The 9,914-nt window shown below is 43.4% G+C and overlaps 1 long non-coding RNA gene across 1 annotated transcript; it reads left to right on the forward strand.

The window, feature by feature from the left end:
• The first annotated feature begins 326 nt into the window (after nt 1-326).
• LOC309335416 lies at nt 327-9,642 on the forward strand. Its single transcript, XR_014153488.1, has 3 exons — nt 327-368; nt 8,012-8,208; nt 9,360-9,642. It is a non-coding gene; the product is annotated as an uncharacterized lncRNA (long non-coding RNA).
• Nucleotides 9,643-9,914: the final 272 nt, after the last annotated feature.

A 9,914-nucleotide genomic window follows, 5' to 3' on the forward strand; every position in this document is an offset into this window, starting at 1 on the left:
TCCAAAAGCTGAAATTTAGTATGGTCTCCCAGATTGGAGTATCAAAAAAGTAGGGCACCTATCTGGATCAAAGTCCCAATGTCTTTCAATGCAGGCTTTTAAAATTCTAACTGAAAGAACCACAGACTTCCCCAAGCTGAAGTGTTCTTCCATCCAGGACCTTGAACCTCCATTTTCTTCTCCAACCCTCCTAACCCAAAAGGTAGTATTACTAGGAAAGTCCTCACAAGACAGCCTGATGGAAAATGGCATTCCTGACTCACAGCCCTATTAAATTCTATAAACAGTAAAATTAAAGACACACAAATTAATGTTAAGGATGCCGTTCCCTCAATATGGATTTGAGAGACCCCAAATATAATAACTAAGTAAATAGGGCTAACCCTTTAAAATAAACAGGCAGCCTGGGCCTTGCCTGATGTCTACTCCTGCAGCCTAGCCAAAATGCCTTCCAAAGCCCTGGAAGATTTCTTCCCTTCATTTCTGCATTTCCTGCCCCTACCCTAAGCCAGCACACAATAACTTGAATGGGGCACTGAGTGGGACCCCAGATTATGGCTGCCCAGTGGCACTTGGGAGCCCCAGAAGCCACATCCGAGGCTACGTCCAAGGCCCCGTGAGGCCTCAGACACGACTTCCTGTGCTGTGCAAGGACCTGGAAGTCACGTCTGAGGCCCCATGGGGCAAATGCCAAGCACCCACAACAAAAATTTTGTGAGTGCCTGAGCACCTAGAGCTCCCTATAGTTGGCGCCAGTGAAGTTGAAAATCTGGAATATCTAACAGACTTTCCAAGTGTCCCTATTTTCCTGGGTCAGTCCTAGATTTACAGATTTGTTCCTGGAATGTCCCACTTTTCCCTAGGACGTCCCTTTTTTCATCGCAGAAGTGTTGGAGGGTATGGAGTTATACAACACCCCAAGTCAAGGAGATGAGTAACTATACAACCTTTGGAAGACATGTGAAGGCAGCCTTCATCCGAGAAATGTTGGGGCATTCAAGTATAATAAAGCCATATGGGTTGTGTAGGCATAGATTTTCCTTAAAAGAAATCCTAATCACACATTCTAGAGAAGAACATGAAAAGCATATAAACTGGGCAGAATTAAAAGCTTACTTGGGGGGAGGTGGAGAAATTTCCTCACATTTTATCTGTTTAACACATGCCCTATATTCCTCAATTCGTGTTTGTTGTTCACTTTTGTGGGAACAAATACACATTTTCTCCAGATCTAAGCATCTGAAAATGGTGGTGAATCTATTGCTTGCAGTACTCATTAAAACCACTTGTTTTTGTCAAAACAAACCAGCTTGGAGAGAGTTTGGTAGCCTAGCTGGCAGTTCATCATGGCTTCTTGCACTTTCTTAGGTATGAGGGTTTACAGTTATATAAAACTTAATGAATCAGTATACTTTAGATTTCCTTCCTCATACATATGGGTTCAATTAACGTCCCTGTTTGCTTATTTAAGTGTTTTCATTAAATTGCTTTACTGTATTTTCCCCTGCAACTGAAAGGGAACATGGCGGAGCTTATGCCTTCTGTCATCATCTTTTTAAGCTGAGCTTGTCCTTTGTTCCAGTGCTTTTCCATATAAAAGCGCCTGCCTTTATTAGGGGGCTGCAGTGTGCCTTGCATGCTCAGATCTGCACTGCAGATGCATGGATAAAAGCTCTGTGCATGGGTGCTCAGGGGTGCTCATAGTTTGCACGTAAGCATTACCTAGTAGTTTATAAACCTTTTACAAGAACAAGTTTTGCTTCCCTTCCCTTCCCTCCCACAGCTCTGCCCCCAGCCTCACAACTGCTTCTGATGTGCCAATCTCTCCCTTACTATGTCTTGTTTAAGTGACATTCAAGGGTAGAGTTGTAGCTTAGTAGTAAACCATCTCCCACATATGCAGAAGTTACTTACTTGGTACCCCACTTACCTGGGATTAATCCCCAGTGCTTCTGAACTGACTTCCAAATAGGCATGGTTAGGCTTATACTGTTAATTAACTTTACCAAACCCCACACCCTTTAGATCTAGTCCCCTAATGTAAGGGTGTGTGTTTCTCCCTAGCTGTTGATAGATTTGGGACAGGGAATCTGAGGTTCAGTAGTTATGTCTTCTTCCATCAGTCTGGTCCTTTGGGATCTGCACTTCCGATCTTGTGGCTGCCATGGATGAAGAAGGAGGAGGCAGAGGAGGAGGAGAAGGAGAAGTTGGCGCTGGGCTTAGCAACTATCTTTAGAATCCCATCTGCCTATGTAGAGAGGACTTGAAATTTTCTTCCAAATGCTCATTTAACCACCATATTTTCCGAGAAAAGCTTATAAACGTGGCTTCAGGGTCCTCTAAAAGTTGTTAAAAATCATAAGGTAAATTTGAAGGGAGGGAATGAGTTTATTAGTTTTGAAAATTCTGTGTACTGCTGTAACTACTCTCATGATATTTGAAAGCCTGAGATATGATGTTTAAACATGTGGTGTTAACAATACCGTTTACCTCCCCGCCACAGCAGTACCTATTTATCTATTTGCACTGGTGTGCTTTTGAACTGCTAGGTTGGCAGGAGCTGGGACAGAGCAACAGCAGCTCACCCTGTCACACAGATTCGAACCAACGACCTTCCTATCAGCAAGCCCAAGAGGCTCAGTGGTTCCATCCAGGAGTCATTCACCTTTTACCTTAACCTTAACAATACCCCGGGGCTCACAGAACCTGCTCCAATACCATCTCTCATTTTGGATACAAGGTTTTATTCTATGCTGTTGTTTGTGATGAATAGTGGGTGGCACTGTGGGTTAAACCACAGAGCCTAGGACTTGCCAATCAGAAGGTTGGCAGTTCGAATCCCCGTGATGGGGTGAGCTCCTGTTGCTCGGTCCCTGCTCCTGCCAACCTAGCAGTTCGAAAGCACCTCAATGTGCAAGTAGATAAATAGGTACCGCTCTGGCGGGAAGGTAAACGGCGTTTCCGTTTCCTGCTCTGGTTTTCCAGAAGCAGCTTAGTCATGCTGGCCACATGACCCGGAAGCTGTATGCTGGCTCCCTCGGCCAATAAAGCAAGATGAGTGCCGCAACCCCAGAGCGGCTGGGGATCTATGTGCAACTCTGCATATTCTGCAACTATCTCCATTATCCAAATACTCACTGCTTTTTAATCTTCCTCTGTAAAACTAAATTATGTTAATTTAGGAAGAACTACTGTAGCTGTTTTGGCAGTTGCTAAAAATGTGTGCCATGAATTTGGAAATCTGCGGTCAAACTATCCCAACCCTTGGAGCAGCCACAGCAGTCACACCAGCTGAAGGCCTAAGTATCCTAGAATCATAGAGTTGGAAGGGACCCTGAGGGTCATCTAGTCCAACCTCCTGCAATGCAGGAATATGCAGCTGTCCCTTATGGGAATCAAACCTGCAACCCTGGTGTTATCAGTACCACACTCCAACCAACTGGGATGCTCTTTGAACGCCTTGGGAAAGTGCTAGAAACATACCAAGTATTAGTAATAACTTGTATCTAAATTACAAAACCTTTAAACAAGCCTTAAATGCCTTATCTGCTATCTCTTTATGAAGTCTCTACCCTTGATTCTTTGTCTCAGCTGTTGCGGCAACACAATGCTTGTCAAATAAGCGGCCCAGCCATCTACAATTTAAAATACATGCTTGTATGGACTAAGTTCATCGCCCCTTTCATAATCAAGGGATATTCTTTTTCTTATCTTACCTGTCCTTCAGATAAAGGCCAGTTATCCCATCCTTACTTTCATCTAACAGCACTGGTCTTTGTTCATAGATAGATCTTAATGATTTGTTTGAGACAATGGCCATGCTTAGCATAATAAAATTGTCCCCTTGAACCCTGGGCTGATAGAGCTAAGCACATGTCTTCTCTGTAGCTATTCTTCCAGTTCTGTGATTCTATTATTCTGTTGCTATGTCAGTATAATAGCAATCATACGTTACTTTAGTGCTATTCTAGAAAAAGAGGTGCTGGAACTCACCATTAACACCTCCCTCATTCTCTTCGAATGGCAATGACACCCATCTGAGAGGTGCTGGAACTGAGTTCCTGTGAGTTCCAGCTGAAGAAAAGCCCTGGTTACATGTAACATTTTCCCTTGGTGAGATTTCATCTGATGATAGCATCTTTTCCTGTTGGGGTGGAGGACCGATGACTGCGGTCAGCCCCTAGAAATTAATGGGATCCCAAGGATTCCTGTGTGCTCCGGAGATTTTCTGGTTGCATGTCTGATGCTCCCATCAAGGCTCTGACCTCACTATGGAATGAAGAGATGGAAAACACTGTTGATAGGATGGCCCCTAAGTAGGGAACAAAGAATCTGTTAATTTCAGTTCTGTCAGTTTCTAATTTTCCAATCTTAAATTGAGTTCTCCGGTTTTCTGCAGCAGTTTGGCTATTCCAGGAATTAGAAAAGTCTTGGTATATAACCTACCCCCCACCCTCCGCAAATCATAACACTACAAAACCCAAGAATTCTAGTTCCAGAGTGAGCAATGGTCTGTTAGATAGCAAATATTGGTCATGGGGAAAATCCATTGAGGGGTTGTTGTTTTTCATCGTAAGTGAATACGGTTCCAAATTTCACTCCAAACACCCTACATTTTCTCCTCCAAATTGATAGAAATATATATTTTAAAACCCCAGACTTTCCCATCTAAGGTGGGGAGCAAGATTGCCAGAATCTTTGAGCTTGTCTGAAGTGATATGATATAGTAAACATGTATTCATTTACCAGTGATGCACACTGAACTAGTAAAATGCATGCACAGCTGATGGGTCTATGTGCCTGTTTCTAGTCAAATAATTGGCAAGAGCCCTGATCAGCTGTTCTGGGGTAGGGGACTAAATCCAGCCTTCTGTTTCCCACTCCCTAACAGCTGATCAACAGTGTCACTTATTTTATGGCCAAGGCTGTGTCCTGGCAGCTGAATCAGGGCAGGGACTATACACACAGCACCCCTTTGTGCACATAGTTTTTCATCCAGCGACAGGTATTTGCATGGAAGTCCCCTAGCTGGGATGTACGAGAGTGATGTAGGCTTATCCTATGTAAGAAGTATGGTCAAAGTAAACTAATTCATGTTTAAATATGTGTTAACTCCTGTCTACCTACGAGTGTTATTTGACATGTTTAAAATGTATAGTTAAACCACATTAATTCCTTATGGAGCCATTCAGCAGTCAAATCTACTATCGTGCTGTTATTAAACAAACAAAATGTCTCGCACAAAATGTCTGGGAAGACTTGAAAACAAGCAGTTAGAGGGAGATCCCTCCCTATTAAATCAGATATGAGTTTAACCATAACAGGAGTTTTAGTTATTTGCCTAAATTTAAATTGGGGCTTACATCAGACCCAGAAAAAGACGTCCGCTGAACTTGATCAAAACCATTATACAAACTTCTTTTTTTAAAAAACTCTAACAAGGAAAACTACTGACGAGACTGCGTTATCCGATTAATCATCCATTTGAATTTGATGGTATTCGTAAGACTTACAAAAAAATGTTCTTCCTAACTTTGTTCACTTTCAGCAGTGACAACTTCTCCGCGGTAATGATTGTAAAGTAAAATAAAGGTTGAGACTGCCACCTTCTGCCTCATCAAAGCCTGATTCACACAGTTGAAATTCAGCAATGCTGTTATGTCTTCATGTGCTCCATACTAGACATACGGTGCACTGTGGGATACAGTTCTTCCCTCTCAAAGGGGTAGAAGGGTTGTGGATGTTGTGGGGAGAGGAGCTTGCTGGCTTATAATGTTTATAAAGCTCCCAAATTTCAAACATGTGAGCAACTTCAGTCTGCCACAGAGTGTGTCCACACATGCAGGCAGCCTCTCTCTTATCTTCAGAGGCAGTGCTTCTTTTAAGGGAAACCTGAATAAAGTAAACAAATGAGCACAGGATTGATTCTTCTGCCCTTAACCTAAAATGGCCAGTTGGTACACTCTAGCAGTTCTTTAGTACTCTAAGCTCAGCCACAGAAATATGAGCGATGGTCACAGTGAATCTCTGGAACTGCTCACAACTCTGAACTTTTCCCCCAAATGCACCCATCCTGCCTAGCTACACAGGCCTCTTTTTAGGAGCACAGGAAACTGCCTTATATCAAGTCGTATTGTTGATTTATCTAGCTCAGTGTTGTCTACGCTGACTGACAGTAACCTGCCTTTCCCATCTCTTATCTGGAAATACCAGGGACTGAATGAACCTTGTACCTCTTGAATGCAACACATGTCCTCTATCAATGACTTACTGTCCTTCGCCCTTCCTAGGGCTCAGCTCATGAATTACCTGACTGACTAGCTTAAAAACATTATTTGATCTCTCTTCACTCACTTTCACTCTTCTTCAGACAGAGAGCGCTTGTTTCCTTCATTTTGCCCTGTTAGCAGCCAGCTGTCGGTGTTAAATGTCAGGCCTGACTCATACACGGCTCTGTCCAGGTTGATGCTCAAGCCACGACATTTTGTAACAAGCAGATTGTTGAATATGGAGGTGGTAGAGTATGAGTGTATTATTTCTGAGGCTAAAGTAGAATTGGTGGGCATTGCTTGCTCCACTCATTGCCTTTACATTCAATTCATACTGGCTTCTTTTTATTTTTAAGTCACCACATAATGCCTCTGTGTTCAGATGATGTTTGAGGTGAGATTGCGGGTCAGACATTCTGAGGTAAACCATGGGTGTCAAACAGCTCTTTAGATCTTACTGCAATCCCTTATTAATGAAGTATTGAGTGAGGGAACACATTTGATTAATTTTCCCTTTTCCTAGAGTCTACACCAAATATGAGGACACGGTAGTTAATATAGCTAATGCAGCATAGTGGCTAAAAGCCTGAACTATGGACCTGGAAGTCCCCACCAGAGCTGCAAACTGTAAGCAGTGAAAGCTTGCAACACGATGGGGTGAGGGGTGAGGGATGGTGGTGGGAAAATGAAGTACTTGTGGGACTGAGTGTGGGTATGTCTGAATATTCTTAAGGATTGTATGAAATGTATGTTTGTATATTTGTAACATATATGTATTAATGTTGAATTATTTCAATAATAAAAATTATTTTTAAAAAAGTAAGCAGTGAAAGCTTTGGGGATGAAAAGGTTTTGGGGGGATGTTGCAAAATGCAATATGCCTTTTGGGTTTGTTTGTTTTTTGTGTGTGGCTCACTGCTGCCTCCATGTTTCCACCTTAAAAATAGGACCAACCTTTAACTTGAATCCAAAGGGAGGAAATTTCCTCTGAGCTAATAGAGCTGTGCTCAGCCAGCCTAAGAGTGTGAATTTCACTTATTTTTTTTCCAACTTGAAACAAGGCATGCATTTTAAAAATTAAGCCTACTATACAATGAAACACATACCTCTTTGGAAAGTGTCTGTTCCTGATGCCTCCAATTGTAGAATCCAAGCTTTTTCGGGGGGGGGGGGTGTCAGAATATGCATTTTTTGGTTTTTCAGAAATGATCTCTCAAACACGCTATAAATAGACCTTGAACACTTGTCTCATTGCAAAATGAAAATCGTTTGCTTTGAATAGGTTTCAGAATGGCTCAGATACAATATCTTGTGGAGCAAAGATGTGGATCAGTTTGGAAATGTAGACACCGGCTTGGCCTAATCCCTCCCAGCTGCTTTGCTTTGTTTTTGCCCCCAGAAAGAGCCCCTAAAAGTCTTCTCTGTAATCCTGCAAGCTGAAATTCAATCTACACACACACACACACACACACACACACACACACCAAGCTTTGAGCCTCAGGCTTTGGATGTGGGGAACAGGGAAGGAAGAGGTTCACCTCTCCACCACTCCCAAGGTGGTAAAACTCCTTTCAATTTAAGGGGAGAGCCCCCAGAATCCAATTCACATAAGTGCACTAAGAGCAGAGCTTTCAAAGTCCACTACTCTAAACAGACAATCGATAGCTTTGAGATTTTTCACTAAGTAGTCATCTTTCTGTTGCTGTTGACAACAAGGACCTTGTTTCTGGTTTCTGTTTCAGCTTATAGCAGTGAAGTTTAGCTCGGGCATCAACCTGACTGGCAAGCCAAGTTTCACACACGGTTCTGATTGTGAACCCTAAACAGCCATGTATGTCGTAGGCTCTGCTACCTTTAGATGTATCCCAAGAAGAATTTATGATCCTTTCCTAAGTGTTTCCCATAGGATTTCTCTCCAGCTCCATCCTTCCAAACGCGGGTAAGCGATAGGAATTCTACAGGCTGTTCTTTGCCCTTTTACATTTGGTGTTATAGCAACTGAATCAGCAGCTATTCATTGTGTGATGAATTACCTGAGCTGCTTGGCCTCTTGATACTTCATTGGTCCAAAAGCTTTTAGGGTTTATTTTCAGTTTTATGACACTTTTCAAATGCAGGGTTTGGGTGTTTTTTCTAATCCCCTCACCCCTGCATATGTAGGCAAAAAAATAATAAAAAATTAGCAAACAGAATTCTTTGGCCTGGAAAAGAGGAAAAACTGAAAACTGAAAAACAGAAGCAGGAAATGGAGGGTCATAGCTCATGCACATGTCTCATTTATACTGAGCAATAATGGTTCTGTGATGTTTACATGAGCTTAAAGGTAAAGGGGCCCCTGACCATCAGGTCCAGTCGTGACTGACTCTGGGGTTGCGGCACTCATCTCGCTTTACCGGCCAAGGGAGCCGGCGTACAGCTTCCGGGTCATGTGGCCAGCATGACTAAGCTGCTTCCGAGCAGCACACAGAAACGCCGTTTACCTTCCCGCCGGAGCGGTACCTATTTTTCTACTTGCACTTTGACATGCTTTCAAACTGCTAGGTTGACAGGAGCTGGGACCAAGCAATGGGAGCTCACCCCGTCGTGGGGATTCGAACCGCCGACCTTCTGATTGGCATGTCCTAGGCTCTGTGGTTTAACCCACAGCTTAGTGGATGCTAGATAATGGCAACAAAAAGGTGGGGTATTATTTTTCTGGTCTTGTAGCAAGGGAGGGGAGGAGGAATTTGATTCAGTTCACATTTAAAGGGGAGCTTCATAATTTGCATTTTCCAAAACAACTTGAGGATCTAAACACAACCTGCCATGGACTGGCTGGATGAAGGGGGGTGGTAGGCACCAGCCAGGGAATCACTTAGGGAACTCCCAGTGGGAGGAGGCTCAGAGCCAGGAGACTGGTGGTGGGATGATGATGATGAGTGGTCAGAGGGAGAAGAAGGAGCAGACTGGGAGGAGGAGGTAGAGGGCAGTCCGAGGCAGAAGCAGGGCTGGGGAGGAGTGGGATCAGGAGGCAAAGAGGCTGGCTGTGGAAGAAGCCAAGGGGTCTACCCCTCCAGTTGTAACCAGCTACCCTCTTCCCTGCTCTCCTAGAACATGCAGAGAAATGAAACGGGCAGAGAAGAACGGAGTTGTGCGCAGACTCTTTGTTCTGAGGGCACCATCATATGAGCGAAACTCTGCTCATGGAACTTGGCTCCAGCCCACTGACTTAGAAAGAGTTTGAGCCATAATAATTTTTTAATACACTAATACTAATGGCAAAAACGAAGCTCTCTGCGCAGAGTGAAGGTCAAGTTCTGCGTGAAGAATGTTGGTTACGGCACCACCTGAAATGCCAAACTGTGAGTAATGAGGGTAATTGATGGGTGCAGTGTTCTCACAACAGGCAGACTCTGGAAAACTGGAGGGCTTTCCTTGTTGTTACAATAACATCACCAATAAAGAGCCAGGGTTTTGCACACACTGTACTTGCAAGTGACGGGAAGCACTAAGGCACCAGCTCCGTTCCAAGACAACATGTGTGATATCTGTTTGGCAAGTGCTACAACATGTGTTCTCTCTTCTGTTTGACTTTTCAAAGCACTAATGGCCTTACGAGTCAGAGGCCTGCCATTGATTTAAATGGATTCTGGACCAATGCCATAA

Source organism: Podarcis erhardii (genome assembly GCF_964252035.2).
Source record: "Podarcis erhardii genome assembly, chromosome: 2".
Lineage (NCBI taxonomy): Eukaryota > Metazoa > Chordata > Lepidosauria > Squamata > Lacertidae > Podarcis > Podarcis erhardii.